This window comes from Manis pentadactyla, chromosome 10 (assembly GCF_030020395.1).
Source record: "Manis pentadactyla isolate mManPen7 chromosome 10, mManPen7.hap1, whole genome shotgun sequence".
NCBI classification, from domain to species: Eukaryota; Metazoa; Chordata; class Mammalia; order Pholidota; family Manidae; genus Manis; species Manis pentadactyla.
This window is the reverse complement of record NC_080028.1, coordinates 5,979,361-5,999,793: the sequence shown is the minus strand read 5'-3', so window position 1 is coordinate 5,999,793 and position 20,433 is coordinate 5,979,361. Positions and strand designations below refer to the sequence as shown.

General features: G+C 51.1%; 1 protein-coding gene across 3 annotated transcripts in view; it reads right to left on the bottom strand.

The window, feature by feature from the left end:
• The window catches only part of PACSIN2 (protein kinase C and casein kinase substrate in neurons 2), a 122,933-nt gene extending 118,980 nt beyond the window's left edge, over positions 1–3,953 (bottom strand). For all 3 annotated transcript variants that reach the window (XM_036931326.2, XM_036931328.2, XM_057486307.1), the window contains exon 1: positions 3,817–3,953. The gene's annotated coding sequence lies outside the window, so the exon portion shown is untranslated. The remainder of the gene's footprint in view (positions 1–3,816) is intronic.
• Between the last annotated feature and the right edge of the window lie 16,480 nt (positions 3,954–20,433).

Below are 20,433 nucleotides of genomic sequence, written 5' to 3'. Positions count from 1 at the left end.
CGTTAGGCAGTCGTGGTCAGTGGCACAATCCACACCCTGCTCTCAAACCTACCCTGTGGCTCTGGGCCCAGGGAGGGGCCTCTCAGGCCTCAGGTAATGGCTCATCTGTAAGGACACGTTTGCGTGGAAGGAGTCAGGCATTTGAAATTTTCACTTAGCATTTACCTCACAAGTTTCTCAAATGCTAAGCAACTGAGAAGTTATCATTTCAATGTACTTGTTAATCAATAAACATTAAACAATTCTGCTCAAAACACCCAAGTCCTACAAATGCGTCCCTATGAAAAATATGGTAAGAAAAAATAACAAAAACAAAATAAGTAATGTTTTGATGGTCAGGCAAAAAGGTGTTTAGTGATCCAAATTCAGACAAAAAAAACAGCCCTCCCAGCAGATGAACAAATAGTTTCCTCTGCACAGGGACACATTCTGGGATATTTACACCGCCAAACATGACTCGTAATGACAACCACCAAGGAAGCAAAACCTAATGGAAAAACCCCAACTAGCAACCAGGAGTCCAGTCTGGTCCCAGAACAGGCCTCGGGCTGTGTGGTCCTGTCAAAGTGGTGGCCAAGCCTCGTACCCCTTGCTTCATCACGAACGGGCATATCCATCACCACTCACACCACCCAGAAATGTTTTCAGGACAAAAATGAGAGGTGAAAATGCTTTTGAGTGTGTCCTCTATAAATACAAGCCACCAATATTATTAGCTCAATGATGACTGGGAAAATGGGATTAGAGAGTATCAGAGGTGAGAGAGGGCTTAGAGATGGGATGATCCAGCTCCTAGTCTGGACCCAGGCCTCTGGAACTGTCCACATGTGTGCTTTCTGAGTCCAAAGTCGTCATCAGATTCTCAAAAGTTTATGAACCTCTAAGATCCTCATTTTACAAATAGGAACTTTGAGACTCTAAGATCCGTGCCTGGCCTAGGCCTCAGGGTTAGTCAGGGAATGGGCAGAGCCCAGGGCTCCTAGTCTCCATCCACATCCTTCCCACTCTACCATCCCACATTTCTAGGAAGGGAAAAAAAACATAAATATAAATAAATACAAATCTCATACAGCCATAGAATATATTGTTACACGAGCCATCACACCCATGGCTTCTAAAGTTATAGCAAAGTTTCTATCCTTATTTTTTCTCCATAAACCTTCTTGCCAAGGGCTTTGATAATTGAAACAGCATTTTACTCATTTCTATATTCTCGTCTCTATCTAGTTCAGTACCTGGGGTCAGGAAACACTCAAACGACTTTTTAATATTGAAAAACATTTCTAAAGAAATTAAATTTACAAAATGTATGTCAAGTATACTTCAATCTTAAAAATAAAGATTTTATTCTAGTAAACACAAAAAATGAGACTACATAGTGCAGTTTTATTAAGCAAACAGATAAATGTGCAATCATGGGAATAAATACAAGTTAATATATAATTAAAGAAAGGAGATTACTGAGAGTTTTTTAATTAGAATACCAAAATTAGTACTCTTATATGGCCATTTCTTTCAAATAGTTAACCTTTGTATTAACACGTATGCCAAGAATGTTGCATTGCACAGAATACTTGAAGAATTCTTTTAAGACTGTCTCCAGTCAGCAGACAGGATAATCATCTGAATACTAAAAATCTGAAGGAATTTCTACATAGCCTTCCCAGAGACCAACTGGGATCTGTCAGGAGTCAGGTTTCAGGCTGACAATGCCCTCAGGTATGTGACGGATCACAGCCAGGGCCATAAAGGTCTCTACCTGTGGAATGCAAACTGACTGATTAAGGCATGGCAGTACTGCCTTCAGGTATGCAGATACATTTCCAAACAATCTGATTGGAAAAAAACTGAGCCAGCACTATCGCTCCTATGAATGTGGTCTTTATCCCCATAATCTCCAGGCTGGCCTGATGGCAGATAAGGCAGGACAGAGTCAGCTGTCAGCTGGGAGGTTCAGGTGAGGGTGGCCAGAAAGCACTTGGTAAACGGTACCCAATCTCGAAGGACAAAGCACTACTACCACTATTGCAAGGAATCTATGCAATCTTTAGATATTCCTTAACGTCTTGGAATCAGCTGCCTGAGCATCATGCCCTTAACTCAGTCTGCACAGACTTTCAAGTGAATAAAAGTAATAAAATTCCAGTTCCCAAAAGCATGAGCTAAGAATGTCATTTCCATTCAAATGAGTTCTTATTCTTCTCCAAAGAACCGAAGAGAGTGCAGACCTAGTCACTCAACTACTCCTGTGTTGTTACTTTTCCAAGTAATACATATCACCACCCTAATGGCCAGTTTCTTTAAAGCTTCAAGACAATTGTCTAAAGAAAAACACATCACAGAAAAGTTTTTGATGTAGTGGCTTCACGTCTCAACTAGCATAATAACCTCACCAAAGAGACTGCCAAACTCCAGAATTAAGGTTAAATGCACACAGATGAGTGTTTCCCATGTGAATCAGGAGAAACCCAAGTTGCCCCGCCGTTCAAGGCCTCTATGGGGAAGCTGCCCGCAGGCTGGTGAATCAAGTGGGGCAAGAAAAGGGGGGCTGGCGGTCACCACCGCCCACCTGGTGAGTTTTCGGGGCGTGGTCTCCAACCCGGCAATCCGAGGAGGGTTACGACAGAACTTCAGCATATTGGAATAACTTTAGAGGGAAGAACCGCAGAGGAGGGAAGGAAGGTGTGAGCTCACCGTCTGCAATTCAAGTTTAAATTCTCTGAGCTGGTCTCTTGATTTCATCAGGACAGCGAGGGAGTGTTTGGGAAACAGTGTAATGGGTAGCGGTGGGGACTCTGAGCACCTACCCTCCTCAACCGCAAAAACACAGCACAACTGGGGTGAAGGAGGGAAGGCGAGACCTAGGGAGCGGTGCACACACCCCTCCTGAAGGCCCCCACCCCTCGGGCATCCAACCCGAGAGCAGCATCCTCAAAGGCTGCAGCGTGTGGGCCCCAACGAGCTTGCTGCCCTGACCACCTCCGTCTGAAAAGACAATCGGCCTTCTCTGGGGCAGCTGAAACCCGGTGAACCACTGAAAATAGGCGGCTGAAATCGCTACCTCTCCAATCCGGGACCTCTCCGAATGCCCCGGCAGGATGAGAACCCCGGGGGAGGGAGGACGCACAGGTTTCTAGGAATCCGTGACAGGCTGGGAAAACTCCGAGGGTCAAACGGACAAGCACCCCCAGCCTCTTCTGCCTGTCCCCCCAGGCCTAGGGACCTGCTCACAGAAGGGCCTTGTCCCCCACTCCCATAAAGAGCCGGGAGAGGGGCCCGGAGGGTGAGAAGGAAGGAAATAAATGCAGGACGGTCATCAAAGCGCCCTCAATGAGCGCATCCGCGTGTGTGTCCTGCCCGCTCGCCACCCCCGGCCTCCGCCCCCGCGGACCTGGCCCTGAGCCGCCACCCTCCCGTCCCGCGCTCCTCCCGTCGCCGGCCGGCCGACCGGCCGGTTTCCCCCAGGGAACCTCTGCGCCCCTCGGCCTCGTGTCTTTCTCCCACCCGGACCCCTGCTCCTTCCTAACTCCCTCCCGACGTCTCCCATCCCCTCCGCCGCAGCCCTTCCAGCACTTCTCTCCCCGCAGCCCAACCCGAGTGCGCGGCGCTCCTGCCAGGACGCCGCCCGACCCCGCCCCAGCCGGTGTCCCCCGCGGCGGCCCCTCGACACCCCCCCACGGCCACAGGAAGTTCGCGCGGCCGTAGAGGCTGCCCTCTGGCGCTGAGCGCGGGGCCCAACGAGGCTCGGGACCCGCCGCCGCCGATAGCACTGCCGCGTCCGCCTGCGGCGTCCAGCTGTCGCGGTGCGCCACTCACCTCGGCCGCAGCTCGCCTCCGACCGCCGCTCACCCCGCTCCGGCCGCGACGGCGTCTCCGGCCCCAGCTCGGCTCCGGCCCGCCTCCCGCCTTCGCTGCCCAGCCCTACCCTGCGCAGCCCCGGCAGCTTCTGCCGCCCGCCCCGACTGCCCCGCCCCCGCCGCGTCCGCTGCTCTCTCCCCATTGGCTGCCGGGTGCCTGGACCCGCCCCACAGCTCTGCGGCGGCCCTGACTGGGCCAGGAGAGTCAAGAGGCGGCACGCCCCGTAGCGTACAAACAGGAATCTCCCCTAAGCACCATTGGCGGCCTCCCCTGTCAATCAACGGGGGAGTCCCCGCTTAACCGGCGGAGAGGCCCTCTCAGATCGCTCCCGCTGTGATGTGCCGGCTGCGGGTGGGAGGATCAGGGCATCTTCCCTGGGGCCAGAGCTTTGTGGTTTTGCGGGCACCCAGGGATGGGGGGGCAAGGTAGGGCAGCACCGCACCTGACTGAGAGTTCAGGGAAGAGGTCCTTCGGAAAGTTTCCTGTCCTAGGCCACTGAGAAGACAGCGTCATCAGGGCTTCCTCAGATTGGCACGGGAGTGTATTACGCTTGAGCGGCTAGTTTAAGCAGGGCAAAGTGGTGTGGTGTGTGTGTTGGGCGTGTGTAAAGGAGCCGCCTGGGAGTGCCTATGGATGGCAGGACGCACAATGCAGTGGACACACATTACTTCTAATTCTTACAAGAACCTGGCTTTATGGGGTATTCGCCCCATTTTCTACCAAGGGCACTAATAATGAGCAAACAATTGCTAACATTTACTTAACATTGCTTCCTGTAATCCTGGTGGACAGGTGGTAAGAGTATGTCCAGGGAAGGGTTTCTAAATAAATGCCAGACAACTTGCTGGGGGTGACCTGCCGTAAAAAGGGTGAATGTCAGAGTCAGGATAGAAACCCAGGTCAGCCCGATCCCAGGCCTGTACCGGTCCACATCACTACCTTGAGAATAACCTTGAAGACTGTGTAGTAATATGGGGAAATGCTTAAATTAAAATGTTAAAAGGAAAAGCCAGTACAAAATGGTAGCGACCTTATAATTCTACTACCTAAGGATAGGGCCTGGAAGAGAGTTCACAAAGAAATAGAGTGGTTTTGCACTTTCTAAGCTCTGCTGCTGCACCGTGCTGATAATAATTGGGAAAGAAAAGAGAGGCACCAAACGTGCTGTGCAGAACCATCATCAGCTGGGGTCTCCCAGGCCCCTAAGATCTGGGTAAGTTTTGGATGGACCACTATTGCCTGGCAACAAGACCCATCCAGAGCCCTTTTGGCCTCCTGGCCCCAGAGCTGAATACCAGGCGTGATCCAGGCAGCAGTGCAGCCTCTGCACACTGGCGCCTTTTTTTCTCTTTCCTTCCTTCCTTAGGGCAAAACCAAAACTCCTTTTCTTGCACCCAGCAATGTGACACTTGCTGAACTCTTTGGGTCTCACCTTCTGTCCCAGCAGCTCATCAAGGTATTTTTCTGAAGAGATCTCCTCTTTGCCAGCCGTGAATATCCCAACTTTGATCCCACAAACACTTCACAGTATTGCATCCAGCCCCCTTCTTCAATCATATTCAAACAGGCCTGGAGCCCCGTCCTGTCTCTGTCCCTTCCCCACATGGGCAAGTCACTGCAGCTCCCCATACCTCTGTGTCTCAATCTGTGACACGGAGGTAATGACAGAGCCCACATCCCAGGACTGTGGTGAGGAGTAAATGGGGTGAAACAGGTACAAGCCTGGAATAGCTCTGGGCATGCAGGTGTGAGTGCTCCGTCTCTGTAGTTAACGTGTGGTTATGATTTGTCTATTGGCACTTTGCTCCCTCTGTCCCACAAAATGTGCCCATTACCTGGGTCTGGGACCAAGGCTGATTGGGTTAGTCTTTTATTAGCCATTTCCCACTAAGCAGCCTGGATAAACAACCCAATTAAAACATACCTTCACTGAGAACAAAACATTCTCCAAAAAAATTATAAATAAAAATCCAGATAGAGTTGTATTGTTGGTAAAAAACAAAATGGTCTTCCTTGCACAGTAATATACATGCTTCTTTCAAGAAAACAAATCAATCTGTTACACACTCAATCTACAATTAATTCCAAAGTTTAGAATGTGGGGGGCAAGAGGGGTTCGGGGAGGGATGGCCCTGGGTCCTGCTCGTGCTCCTGGGAAGACGGCAAGGACACAGTGTAGAAGAGAAGGTGGCATATGAGAAGAGACCTCCCCACCAAGAGATGGCAACGACCCTCAGAGGAGGAGAAATCCTCCATGGGAGGGTAACCGTGCAAAGGCAGTGATATCTGAGCCAAGGTGGCTGCAAATGATGAGGGCGAAAGCCCAGAGGCAAGAAACCCTGCTGTCCAGGGAGGACTCTGCTCGGGTGGACATTGTGGGCCTGGGAAGGGGAAATAAGCTGGCGAAGGCGGCTGAGCAGTGAATAGCTGTGGATGCTGGCAAGTTGCTTTGCCAGTCCAGGTCTTAGTTTTCTCAACTGTAAAATGGGGATAACCACAGAATCTAGTGCTTAGGGAAACTGCAAAGATTCTTGAGATCACACCTGTGATGCTCTAGGATCAATCCTGGCACAGCTCGTGGCTGTTGAGTGTGTCCAAGGAAACCTGCCCATTTTGTGAGAGTGCCTCAGGATATGTAAACTTTTTTTTTAATTGTGATAAAGTAAATCAGACAACGTGCATGTGGGAAACCATTGTTCCTTTAATATAGTGGGCCAACCATTAATATCTTGGAGACACAAAGTTAACTACTGCAGTGAGAGGAACACATTTCTTGTAGATGCATCTTGGTATGGAGATCTTCCCTGCCAAGCTGGGTAAATCTGAGTTCCTTGTAAATGTGTCATTGACTAGGAGGCAATTTCCCCAGCCTTTCTTACTTCATTTTGTTCCCTTCTGACCCATGCAAGTCTGCTCACAAAGAATTGTACCATCAAGTACACAGCTCTACTCACAAGTGTCACACTTCACTCAACAACTCGAGGCAAGACAGCTGGGCCTGGAGCTTGCTCCTGCCCAAAGTTGGCAGGACATGGTGGTGTCACCTGGACGGCATCTCTCACAGTGGGCATCTCCAGGACACTTGGATGGCATCTCCCACAGAGCGCATCTCCAAGACACCCTGCACGGGGATCACCCCATGTTCCACAAGCTCCTCAGGTGGTTCTTATGCCTCACGTCATTTAAAAGCACTGTTCCTGAGGTATGCTTCTAACTTTTACTAAATGGAAAAGCTCATTTGGGGGGTTCGGGGTTATAGGGTGGCCATTTGTACCAAAGCAAACAAGTATCAACAATGAAACTGGTATGTAGAAGTGTTCTGAAATTTTGAATGAAGATCTAACAATGCCCAGACTTTATGTGAAACATCGTAAAGTATCTTCTGCCATATGATGAACATATGACCTCCCTGAGGAACTCCTTCCTTGAATCCCTGCAGTTCAGAAGGATATGGAGGGCCTGGATGCCAACAGGGATTCCACCCTTTTCTGCCTCCTGGGACAAATAAATTGAAGGGCATCCTGTGATTATAAAACAAGATTTGGTTTTATAGTGTTATCACATGCAACTACTTCTTTGACTGCAGATTGTATACACAATAAAATTAAATACTGAAGCTAATTTTTCCAAAAAGCTGCAACAATCTCAAAATTCTTATTGGTTCACTTTATAACAAATGAATGTGATGGACTTATAAAAGAAGTTGTACACCAATACTTACATTATAAAATAAAGGCAAACCAATAAAACCACTATTAACTACATGTAAGAGTTCATGGAAAGAGTACCACAGTTGAAACTAAGAAGTTGAAGACAGTGGGGAGCCATCCAGGGTGGTTCTGGGCCACGAGGCCAGCTGCTACCAAAGGTCCTGCTGAACAGGCGGGACCGCCATCCATGTGGCTATGCCTGACTTGCTGAATCGCCATCCACGAGACACCAGGCAAGGGGCTCTGCCTTGTGGGGGCAACCACGCCTCCCCTGGGGGACACTTTGGGTAGGCACTCACCTCCCTACTCACTGAGGGCCCAAGATTGTCTGTGACCTGACGCCACTGTCCCAGCAGTAGTATCGGAAGCAGCAGTGGAGGTCAGGCTCCCACGGACACCCCCACTCACTGGTTAAATATTTAACTGGGTCCTGGTCACTTCCTGGAGTCAGACGAAAGGAGGAGAGGCCTGAGTGACAGAGGCCCAGTTCTATCTTTCACTAAAAAGAGTTTTCCCCAGCAATTAGGAAAGCGTAGGACTCATTCAAATGCTTAAGGGTTCCTCATTTTGGTTGGGCTTTTGCTTTATTTTGCTTTGTTTTTGTCTTAATAGACTTTGTTTTTTAGAGCAAGGTTTTGGTTTACAAGCTGCGGGCAAGTCGCCTCACTCCTTGGCCTCCATGGTCTCACCTGGACAGGGGAACGGTGGCTCACGCCTGCTTGACGGGGAGCTATTGAGGAATTGAACACAGTGATGGAGGAAAGCCCTCGTACAGGGCCAGCATACAGTAGGCACAGGCTGCACAGAGCTGGCATGGGCAGCTGCTCAGCAGGTCCACCTCGTGGAGAGGCCAGCTCCCCCTTGCCCTCCCTCTCAGACTCTCCCTGCCCCAGGAGGAGCACAGTCATGGGGTGCTGCTCCCAAGAGGGCTCAGGGGAGGTGGACTCACTCTCAGGTTACCCCCTAGCTCCCTGGCATTATCACCCACAGAGGAATTTGGACACCACATCCCCATCACATAGGCTGCTCCACCTGGCTGCCTGCATTCCCATCCCACGGCCCTCTGTTCCTCCCAAGCTCCATTCCTGCCCCCACCTCATCTCCCGGTGCTTCGTTCTCCCTCGGCAGGAGCCTCCAAACTAAGTCTGAGACCTCTCAGAGCCCACCCTCCAACCTGAACAGCCTGGCTGGGGGCAGAGGGGCGGGGAGCCCAAGCCCATCTACATCAAGTTCACGCAATCCTCTGCCTGGTGGACGGCCCGTCGTGCCTCACTTTCTCTTCTCTCTGGGTTTGGGGAGTGGATGATTCAAACCAGAGGCTGCCAGGGAGAGTACGGATGGTTTTGATAATCTGAACTGGAGCTGTGAACGCCATATGGCAGAGGCTCAAAGTGCATTTGATCCAGGAACCTTCTCCAGGTTCGTGGATGATGGACAGTTGATCAGAGTGCATGGTCAGCAGGCTCACAGGCACAGGCTGATGACCCCACACCAAAGTGCAGCATTGGGCAGGTGGGAGAGGTGGGCAGGAGGAGGCTGTGCGGAGCACATGGGACTACATGACATCGAAGCCAGAAGACCCCAAAGGATGACCAGGGAGGTGAGTCTCATCTTTCTTAAGTGCGACAGTGGAGGCCCGGAGGCCTGGGGAGGGAAGGTGAGTTGCTTGAAGCTTCCTAAGCAGGGCCAGAGAACCTCTCCAACCTGGGCCTCCTGGCTCCTTCTCCAGCATTCTCCCTGCTCCAGCCCTGGCTCTCTCTCTAACACAGCAGACAGACCGTGCTGGGTACCGAGCTAGGCGTGAATAAAAAATACACATTCCTCACTTCCCAGCGAGTCATGCTGGGTGGGGGACCAGAGGAGGCAGGCTATGAGCGGGGCTTGAGAGGGGCCCAAGCAGTATCAGGGTGGGAGGGGGGGTCCTGGGAAGCTCCCAAGAAAAGTAGTTTGGGGAGACCCTTGAAGATAATAGGCAGAACTTGGAAGAACACGTTTGAGGGGCAGGCACCGGCAGGAGTGGGAGTGAGAGGCTGCCACCCTGAGGCGCAGCACAGGTAGATTCCCAAAGGCCGCGGGCAAACTCCTTTAAGTTTAAGCCCAGGGTCAGGGGTGCACTCCCTAGCCGTCCTCCAGGCGTCTGGGTCTGGGCAGCCCCTGGGTGGCCTGGGGAATGGGAGAGAAAGGCCCCTCCATTGTCCCTCCGCAGGCCCTGAGCACGCCCTTCCTGTTATGACAAGTCTGTTCTCTGGCAACTGGTTGGAGCCTGTGGCCAGGGTTTCAGATTGCGGCGGGAGCACCCACTGAGGCTGATGGGAGTATCATGTGAGCTCAGGGGAGCCCGGCTGCCCGGCCGCCGGGTAAAAACAGAGCATGGCACTGCTGCTGCGTGCCCAGAGGGCGGTGCGCAGAAGCCGGCCCTGCCCGGGACCAGGCCCTGGGAGACGGCCACCTCTCACTCCTGGTGCAGCCGGGGGGCCGTCTGGCCTTCAGTGAGCAGTTGCCGGGGCCAGTGGAGGGTGGGGCACGGCGGTGGGGGAGAGGGCGGCGGACACCAAGGGGCTGAACTAGCCCTGGCTTCTCCCAGTCCCCAATAAAAATCTTGGCTGCCACCCAAATGGTCCCCTCCCTTGGTGACAGGCCACATGATGGTGTTTTATATATAGCAATTCATACACCACCACTTTGCTCCTGGGGAAACTGGGACTCAGAGAGGTAAAGTGACTTGTCCAAGGTCACACAGCTCTTACCTGGCTCCAAGGCCATGCCCTCCTCACTGCTCCACACCATACTGAGCCTCCCAGTAGAGAGGGCACAGGGAAAGCAGAGGCCGTGTCACTGGCCAGTGTCTTCGGGCCTGGGGACCCCCGTGAGTACGGGCCTTGAGATGTCAGAGGCTATTTTCAGACACATGCTCTATGGCGCCCTTTCCCCCTTCCCCGAGACAGGGGTGACCCCGAGATCTGACCCAGCCCCCGCCATCGCTCTCAAACGCTTTCGTGCTAAACGCTGCTCCTCCTTCTCCTCCCACCCACCTCCTGGTTCTTCGGGGAAGACCCCTCCCACGCCCTCCGCTTCTTTGGAAATGCAGCGCCATGTTCTGAGAAAGCAGACATCGCCTGTACCTCTCCTGCCCTCTTCAAGTTGTCCAACTGCTGTTTTGAAACTTTTGCATTTTTTACAAATAGTGGGCCTTGCATTCCCAGCCAGATGACAAGGGACGGCGTGCGGGGGTCACGCCCAGGCCTGGCAGTAGGGGAGGGGTCCAGCAGTGGAGCTGATCCTCCCAACTGTGAAGTAGGAATTACCACCCCAATTCCCAGAGGAGAAAAGTGCCCTTCAGAGAAGTGACAAACCTTGCTCAAGGGAAGGGGTGACACCGAGATCTGACCCAGCCCCCTGCCCTGGCCTTTGTGAGCCCGAGGGCTCCCACCCGGCTCAGGCCTGGGCTCTGTGCTCTGCCTACTTGTCTCCCCTCCCCCACTCTCTCTATAGTTTGCCTTTTCTAGAAAGTCATAGGGCTGGAATCCTACAGGATGTGCCCCCTTGAGACGGGCTTCTTTCACTTGGTAATATTCATTTAAGGTTCCTCCATGACTTTTTGGAGTTTGACAGCTCATTTATTTTTACTTCTGATAATATTCCATTGTCTGGATACACCACAGTTTATTCATTCATTCAGCCACTGAAGGACGTGGTGGCTTCCATGTTTGCACAATTATGAGTGAAGCGGTTGTGAAAATCTGTGGGCAGGTTTTTGTGTGGACATAAGTTCTCTATTTGTCTGAATAAATATGAGGGAGCAGTAATATTTTTTTCAGGGAGCACTTGTTTTCTATTTACAGACTCTTGTGTCATAGAACTGTGAGATCAGAAAAAGCACCTCTGAGAAATTTGGGTAAACACGTGGAGTTACATGAAATGCTTGAGGAGGCCAGAACCACATTCCAGCGGGGGTAGGGAGGAGAGGGAAGGGAGAGGAAGGTCAGCATGGAGCCCTAAGCGGTGCCCCTGCTGTCAGCTGGGCACAGCCAGAGCAGCCGGAGGCCTGCGGGCGGCAGGTGCTGCCGGAAGAGGGTTTAAAGCCTCAGGGACACAGGGCTTTAACTGGCCCCCGGGAATGGGCAGGGCTTCAGCAGGTGGAGGTGGGAGCGAAGAGCAGGCCGGGTTGCAGAAACAGCAGGAGCCGGGGGCCTGCGGCAGGACGGTGAGGCAGGTGGAGGCACAGGTGGCTGGGAAGGGGATCCTGGAGGTCCACCTGCATTTGCAAATGGAAAAGCGACTCCAGGCCAAGCGACAGGCCGGGCCAGGTGCGGGATAGGGGCTGGTGCTCCGAAGACGCTCCCCCGCTGAAGGGACTCTTGGGCCCCTGTAGTCAAGAATTTCCATTTGTCCTCCAGTTTCCTTTCTTCCTCAAAGCCTGTCTGTCTGGGCTCACTTGCCTGGAGGCGTGAGATGCAGCACCCTGCAACCAGAAGTGAGTGTTGCGTCATCCTGACACCCCTCGCTCTCCCATTTTTTATGGCTGTGACTAAGCCTTCACCCTGCCCAGGGCTCTGCCAGCCCTGAGCTCACCCTCTCCTCTCCTGGCATTCACCCAAGTCCCAGCTCCACCTGCCAGGCTGTTCTTCTCTGCAGGCCGGCAGGCAGATGGGGAGATTGCCCATCTAGGGCACAGTGGGAATGCAGGACGCAGGACTAATAAGAGACCAGGAAGGATCACCACCCGCCAGGAGCAGCAGGAGAGCAACCACGGCTGCAGGGGCCCAGGTGCGCAAGCTCAGCAACTGCTTCTGCCCATCTGGCTGGCCAGGATAACTGTCACCCTCATGTCACTGTGCACACTTAGGAGACAAGGAAACAGACTCAGAGAGGTTTAGGAGTGGACCCAAGAGCAAACAGCCAGGAAGTGGGCAGGGAATCCCCCCCTAGACTTGGATTCCTGAGCTAGGCTTTGAAGTCAGAGGCTTATTGAGCACCTACTAAACGCTGGACACTCTTCTGGGTGCTGGGGATGCTGTGGCAGAACACCCATGGGGGAGAGGGATACTCAATAAATCATCAGTTGAACAGAAACCTCAGCCCCAGGGCCTTGGCCTGGGCCCATCTGCTCCTTGCAGGCTGGTGCTCAGGCTGCCGCATGCACGCTGCTCCCTCTCCTCCCCAGGCCCTGAAATGTCTCTTTCCCCCTTTCCAGAAACACCAGATCAAAATTCCAGGTCATTCTCAACGTTAGACAGTACAGCACACGCCTTCAACTAAGGGGATTCCTACAAGCTCAGGGGTGGGAAGGCTCTGCAAGCCTCCTGTTCCAGCCTCTTGTCCTTGGTGTATCCTCTACCACACCCTTGGGAGTTTATTCACCCTGTGACGGGAGGCTCACTACCTCATAAGATGAACCATTCTACACCTAGGCACTGCAGACAGAAAGGTCCTCCCTAAGCCAAAGCAGCATCTGCCTTCCCATTGCTTCTGCCCACTGCTCACTGTCTGACCTCTGAAACACACCCATTTACCTACCAGTCCTGCAGATTCTTTGGGTCACCCTTCAATCTTTTCTCAGGAGTAAATGTCTTCAAACTTTAAACCTTTCCTTACATGCCATCTGGTCTTGCTCTGGCTTGTTAATGACCCCCATGTCTGCTGCTCTAATGGTGCCCAGAAGTACTTGACCAAGTGGAAATCATGCAGCACAGGATGCCACCCTGACCTCCAGTTCTTCCTTAGTCCAGCGATGGACGGCAAGATCCTGAGCTGCAGGAGCAGCATAGGTGGAGGCAAGGATGGGCACAGATGAGCAGACGCCCTGGGCTCCTTCAGCCATAACCCATCCTGTGCTGCCTATATGCCAGCCCCTTGCCAGGTGGATGCTGGTGTGGCCCTCACAGTGCTGATGAAAGTAAAAAAGCAGGTAAACAACTGAGTAAGATAATGCAGGAGATGATCAGTGCTTTGGGGAAAGCAGAAGATGGTAAGAGATTGTGGCTGGGAAAATGATCGGGAAAACTTCCCTGAGAAGGTGACAGCCAGGCTGCTCCTGAGAAGGAACCAGTGCGGCAAAGATGAAATGGAAGAGAATTCCAGGTAGCGGGGCGGGGGCTACACCATGGACAAGAGGCTGGAATAGGAGGTTTGTGCAGCCTTCCCACCCCTGAGCTTGGAGGAATCCCCTTAGTTGAAGGTGTGTGCTGTACTGTCTAACGTTGAGAATGACCTGGAATTTTGATCTGGTGCTTCTGGCAGGGATGAGCGTGGCCCTCTCAAAAGCTGGGGTGTCTCCAGCAAAATGCACAAGGGCAGGAGGGAGTGTGGTGGGAGATTAATGCAGGAGAGGCAGGGGGCCTGCGCTCCTTCTCAGAAGTTCCACTGGAGGCTATTAGGCCTCAGATACGATCTGATTTAGGTTTTACAATTTAAGAGAAAGGAGAGACCAGGGTAGACAAGAGCTGTGAGGAAAGACTTCATGGAAAAGTCAGTGAAACCTTCTACTAGAGAATTAAGGACAAGTCACAATCTCCTCCCAGCAGTGGGAAATTCACCCCTTTAAAATGGTTTCTCCCAAGAAGACATGGGAGTGATCGATAAGCACATGAAGAGATGCTCAACATCATAAGTCATTAGGGACGCAGATCTAAGCTGCAATGAGACGCCACTTCACCACCACAGGAATGGCTATGATTAAAGACAGACAACAAGTGTTGGGGGATGTGGAGAAGCTGGAACCTTCACACACTGCTGGGGGGAAAGTAAAATGGCACTGTGATTTTAGAAATAATTTAGCAGTTTCTTAAAAAGTTAAACATATATTTGTCCATGACCCAGTAATTCCACTCCTAGCTATATACCCACGATAACTGAAAACACTTGTCTATATAAATACTCATGGCGGCATTACTCCCCATGGCCACTAAGTGGGAACAATTCAAATACCATCTACTGGGTAATAGGTAAACAAAATGTGGTCTAGCCATCCATGACAGCGTACCGGTCAGCGATACAAAGGAATGAAGTGCTGACACAGGCAGTAGCATGCACGGACCTCAAAAGCATTGTGCTAAGTGAAAGGAGCTGGATGCAAGAAAACATATGATGTAGGATTCTGTTTATAGGAAATGCCCAAAGAAGACAACTCTATAGAAACAGAAAGTAGATTAGTGGTTGCCAGGGGCTGGGAATAGGAAGGGAGAGTTACTGCAAATGGGCACAAGGGATCTCACGGGGTGATGGAGAGGTCCTAGAATTGGGTTGTGGCAATGGGTGTGCAACTCTGTGAACCTGCTGAAAATTATTGACCTGTACACGCAAGATGAGTGTGTTTATGGTATGCAGATTACACATCACTAAAACTGTTCATACAGATGCTTTCTCCTCCAGCACCTACTGGATTTTATGTTCCATGATGGCAGGGACTGGCCCATCTATTTAGCAAAGTGTCCCCAGCACCCAGAATAGCTGTGGTCCATAGTGAGCACCAGTAAATACTAGTGGAATGAATGAACGAATGAATGAATGAATGAAGCCTATGAAGAGCAATGACCTTCAGTTGGGTGCACAGCTCCTCGGACCCTCCCTCCCTCTCTTGTCTCCCTCACCTCCCTACTCAAAAGACTTGTCTGCGTGCTGGTCCACTTCCTCCTGGCCCTCCCTGGCACGTGTGACCTTGCTCTCACTGGGCCCGCCACAGTCCTGGGTTGTGAGGTCCCAGGGCGCCTGTCAGGTCTCAGCTTCCACGACCGCATGCAGCTCTCATCACGCTGTCCTACGTCCTCGGCTTCCGTGAGATACATCTCCTCATTCCTCCCTGCCTATTCCTGCCCTCACCTTTTTTTTTTTTTTTTGTATTTTTTTTTTTTTTTTTATAGATAATTATTTTTTATTGAAGGGTAGTTGACACACAGTATTACATTACATTAGTTTCAGGTGTACAACACAGTGATTCAACATTTATATACATGATAATTCTAAGTACCAGCTATCACCATACCAAGTTGTTACAATATTTTGACTATATTCCTTATGCTATACATTACATCCCGGTTGCTTATTTATTTTACAATTGGAAGTGTGTACTTTTTCTTGGTTGTTGTTGTTAGGGCATCTCTCATTTTTATTGATCAAATGGTTGTTAACAACAATAAAATTCTGTATAGGGGAGTCAATGCTCAATGCACAATCATTAATCCACCCCAAGCCTAATTTTCGTCAGTCTCCAATCTTCTGAAGCATAACGAACAAGTTCTTACATGGAGAACAAATTCTTACATAGTGAATAAGTTACATGGTGAACAGTACAAGGCCTGCCCTCACCTTTGGGGTTCCTTGTGGTCCACCTGCGCGGGCCACCTCACCCTGGGGCAATCTCCTGGAGCTCCCCTTTCCATCCCCATTGAGGGCCCTTAATTCTGCATTAAGGCCCAGCTTGAAGCCCTCAAGCGCCAATGTGACGTCCCACTGCAGCGTCCCCAAGACTCCTCAAGCTCGACATCTCTAAAGCTGAAGTCGTCTTCCCCTGAGCCCGGCTCCCTTGCAGAGCACTGGCCATGAATGAATCCTTCCAGAAACCTGGGCACCTTCCGGGACATCTCTCCCCTCTCGCCCCCATCTTCCCCATCACATCCTATCAATGCCACCTCCAAACATCTCTTTTCTGCCCAGACCACCATCATCTATTGCGTGGATGACCATTCTCCACCAGCTCTCCTCATTGTAACCTGAGTGACCTCCTATAGGTGAGGATTCTGTCACCTGCAGGTATCAGCAGCCAATTCTAGGTAATCAGCAGCCAAAATTAGCAGGGAGGGGAGGGGTTTACAGGAAGGGAAGAGGTGTTTCATGTGATTGAAGGAAGAGCTGAATAGTCAGGACTAGGGAAAGAAAAAAAACCGAGCAGCCCCTGGCCCTCAGCCTCTGAAGCTCATGGTCCTGTTTCTGAATGCATCTTTAAGGGGACTCTGCCCCCAAAGTCTCTCTGCTCTAAAGTTCCTACTGGGCCAGCCTGGGTGAGGGGCCCAGCCTGACCCAACCAGCACAGACACACGGCCGTGGGGCCTACTCAGGGCATCAGGGCTCTTTCCAGACCAGGAGAAATCACCTGTGCCCTGCAGCCAGCCCTCCCAAGCCCCCTGCCGATGACACAGACCCCCTGATCCTGACCTTTGGACCACACCCATGCCGAGTCCTGCCTCTCGGCCACTCTCAGCTCCTTGTAGGCACTTCGTGGCCCCTGTTTGGGACCACTTCGGTGGCCTGCCCTTGGAGTCCCAGCGTTCCTCGCCCTTGGGACGCTCCCTTCTCATCTCCCCTTTAGACTGAGCTCTGCAAGGAGAGCACTTGCCTGTCTCGGCCCCTCCTGCGCCCCAGCAGCTCCTCATGTGCTGGGTATTTAGTGGAAAAGCAGGAAATCCTACTTGCTGGGGAGACGTTTCTGCCAGGGACACCTGTGTATGAAGATGAGTTCGCCTATAAATCAGCTCTCCTGTAGGTTCATTTTCCTATTCTGAAAGTTCTGATTTTCAGAACTAGCACAGGATTCAGGCACTGAAGCAAACCAGTGACTTTCTAGCTATTCAGTTGTTACAGGGAAGCAAATGATTTCATGACCATGAGCAATAGGACCTCACTGAACAGCTCCTGGGAAGTACTTGAAACTCAATTTTCATGTAAGTTTACTTAATTCTACTTTCCAGGCTCAAACCCCTTTTACAATACGCCCCCTGCTGGGAGGCTGAGCATTGTTTCTGGTTCTGAAGATCTCGCTCCCCCCCTGTGCAGGAGCCAGCCCCTCTGCCCCCTCCGCTCCACCCGACATCCTCAGCGTCCCGCCTCAGCTCACAGCCTCAGCTCAGCACTGCTGTGCTTCCCCAGGCGCTCTCCCCACCTCGACCATCCTCTGAGCCACTCCCAGTCACACCTCTCAGAACACTGATCTTGTCACTCTACTCAAAAACATTCAATGACTTCCTAGTGCCCATGGAATTGGTCCACATTCTCTAGCCTGGCATCCAAGATCCTTCATAATATGGCCTTGATCCATTTTTCTGAGATTATCTCTCCACTATTTCCCTGCATTCCATGCAGCTTCCACTCATTCTTTTATTTATTTTATTTTATTAAGGTATCATTGATATACAATCTTATGAAGGTTTCACATGAGCAATATTGTGGCTACTACATTCACCCATATTATCAGGTCTCCCCCACATATCCCATTACAGTCACTGTCCGTCAGCGTAGTAAGATGCTATAGAGTCACTACTTGTCTTCTCTGTGCTATACTGCCTTCCCTGTGCCCCACATACATGATGTGTGCTAATCATAATGCCCCTTAATCCCCTTCTCCCTCCCCCCCACCCCCTTTCCCTTTGGTAACCACTAGTCCCTTCTTGGGTTCTGTGAGTCTGCTCCTGTTTTGTTCTTTCAGTTTTGCTTTGTTCTTATACTTCACAGATGAGTGAAATCATTTGGTACTTGTCTTTCTCCGCTTGGCTTATTTCACTGAACATAATACCCTCTAGCTCCATCCATTCTGTTGCAAATGGTAGGATTTGTTTTCTTCTTATGGCTGAATAATACTCCATTGTGTATATGTACCACATCTTCCTTATCCATTCATCTACTGATGGACACTTAGGTTGCTTCCATGTCTTGGCTATTGTAAATAGTGCTGTGATAAACATAGGGGTACATCTGTCTTTTTGAACCTATGATCTTGTTTTCTTCAGGTAAATTCCTAGGAGTGGAATTCCTGTGTCATATGGCATTTCTATTTTTAGTTTTTTGAGGAACCTCCATAGTGCTTTTCACAATGGTTGAACTAATTTACATTCCCACCAAGAGTGTGGGAGGGTTCCCCTTTCTCAGCATTCTTGCCAGCATTTGTTGTTCCCTGTCTTTTGGATGTCGGCCAGCCTAAGTGGGAGCTTCCACTCATTAAGACACAGCTTGAGCTGCTCCTCCTCCAGGAAGCCTTTCCAGATCACCCACCTGGCCCAGATCACAACTGTCAGAGCAGGTATTACCCATGTCACTTCTCCGGAGCCAAGCCTCTGCTCTTTTCCATTGCTGCATATGTCTTGTCCTTAAAAGAAATGACCTGTGAACTCCTTTAGGGCAGTACCAGGTCTTAAAACAAAAGTCGTAACAAAATGTGAACTAATATTGATTTGGCACTTTTGCAACCATTATCTTCCCTTCCTCGTGACAGCCACATGAGGCACAGGTTACAATCTCCACCTGGCAGATGAGGACACAAAGCTCAGAGAGACTAAGTAACTTGCTGCCATCACACTCAAGCAAGCAGAGGGCAGGGAGAGGGCCTGCCCGGGTCTTCTGATGCCTGATCCTGTCCTTGTTCCATTAGCCCCTGTGGGCTCCCTTGGGCACTTCTCCTAGACCTTATCTGTGCCAAGTGACAGCCAATGTTTGTCAGTTTTATAATCTCTACTTTCAATCCCTGGATATTGTCCCACTGCCACAGTGACCTGGTATTTCCCTGCTAATGCAGCCTCAGCCTCCACTTTGATGGATAAGGGGAGCACCCCACGCTACAAAGAGGGCTGGGAAGTCACGTGCCAGGTCCCGATGTAGCCTCTGCCCTTCAACAGCTGTGTGACTTTGGGGAGCCCCCAAAATAAAGGACTGGCCAGCATCCCATGGCTCTCAAATTAGGTGCTAGGAATTTTTTTTTTTTTTAATAGGCCCTTAAGGCTTTGTGAGGAATACAGTTTGGAAAGTTCAGTAACTACCTGGCTGCCCCAGCAATGGCCAGGCGGCCTGGTCCCCACAACCTCACAACAGTTCCTGTGCAGTGAGGCCAGGCCAGCGTCTGCCACCAGTAATTCTCACTACTCACAGAGCCTGCAGCACAGACTGAAGAGAAAAATGTGTGTACCTGGTGTGGAAAAAGTGAAGGTTCTTGTGGCCAGGATTCTCACCTGGCCCTCGTCGGCTAGCTCACTACACACGTGTGGGCAATGTGTTGCTATTGGCTCTATATAAAGAGCGCTGCCCAGTGCTCTAGGTGACACAGTGGCATGGCCGCATGGCTGCTGCATGGCTGCACAGTTTCAGGGCTGCACAGCTGCAGGACAGCAGAGGCTGGAGTGATGGCAGCGCCGAAGACAGAGACTGAGACGGCTGCGGGGGCAGAGGGGCCCAGAGGCAGAGACCGGCTTGCTGCATGCAGACTTGCTCTACAATGGACCAGATTCTTGTGCTTGACCTGCCACCATGGGAATAAAGTTGGTTATAAACCCCTTCACCCCAAGAATGTTCCATTGTCATTCCTCGGTCTCACTGAATCCATAGTGAACTTGCCTGGGGCTGAAACCCATTGGCAAGACACCTGGTATCCAGTATTTTTTTTTTAATGAACAGTTAGTATTTATTTCATTCAAGCATGATATGTATGTATGCATTTATTTATTTATTATTGACATATAGTTGATATTGGTCCTAGTATCCAAGATTAAACAGGGTCTGTCAACCTTGGGGAAAAAAATCAATCTTCCTTAAAACTCAGCCTTATCGAAACTAGTGAAATTTCCTACATGAAACTGTTAAGCATTCTCTGTATTCCCATGTTCCCCTGCCAAGGCCCCCCAGGAGCACCCCTGTGGGTGAACAAGGTGGCCCAAGGGCTTGTTGCATGGAGGGGACACCGCAGCACGGGAGCAGAGGCACCAGTGAGAGGGCATCAGCAAGGGCGTCGTGGGGTGCTGGGCATGTGCTTGGTGACCTGCGGGCTGAGGGGCGGGGCTGCTCGGGATTGGCTGCTCTCAGGAAGGGGGTGACTCTACGCTGAGATGATTTGTCTCCAGGGAGGGGGCCGGAGCAGGCTGCAGCTGCGATGGGGAAGCCGCTGCCGCTC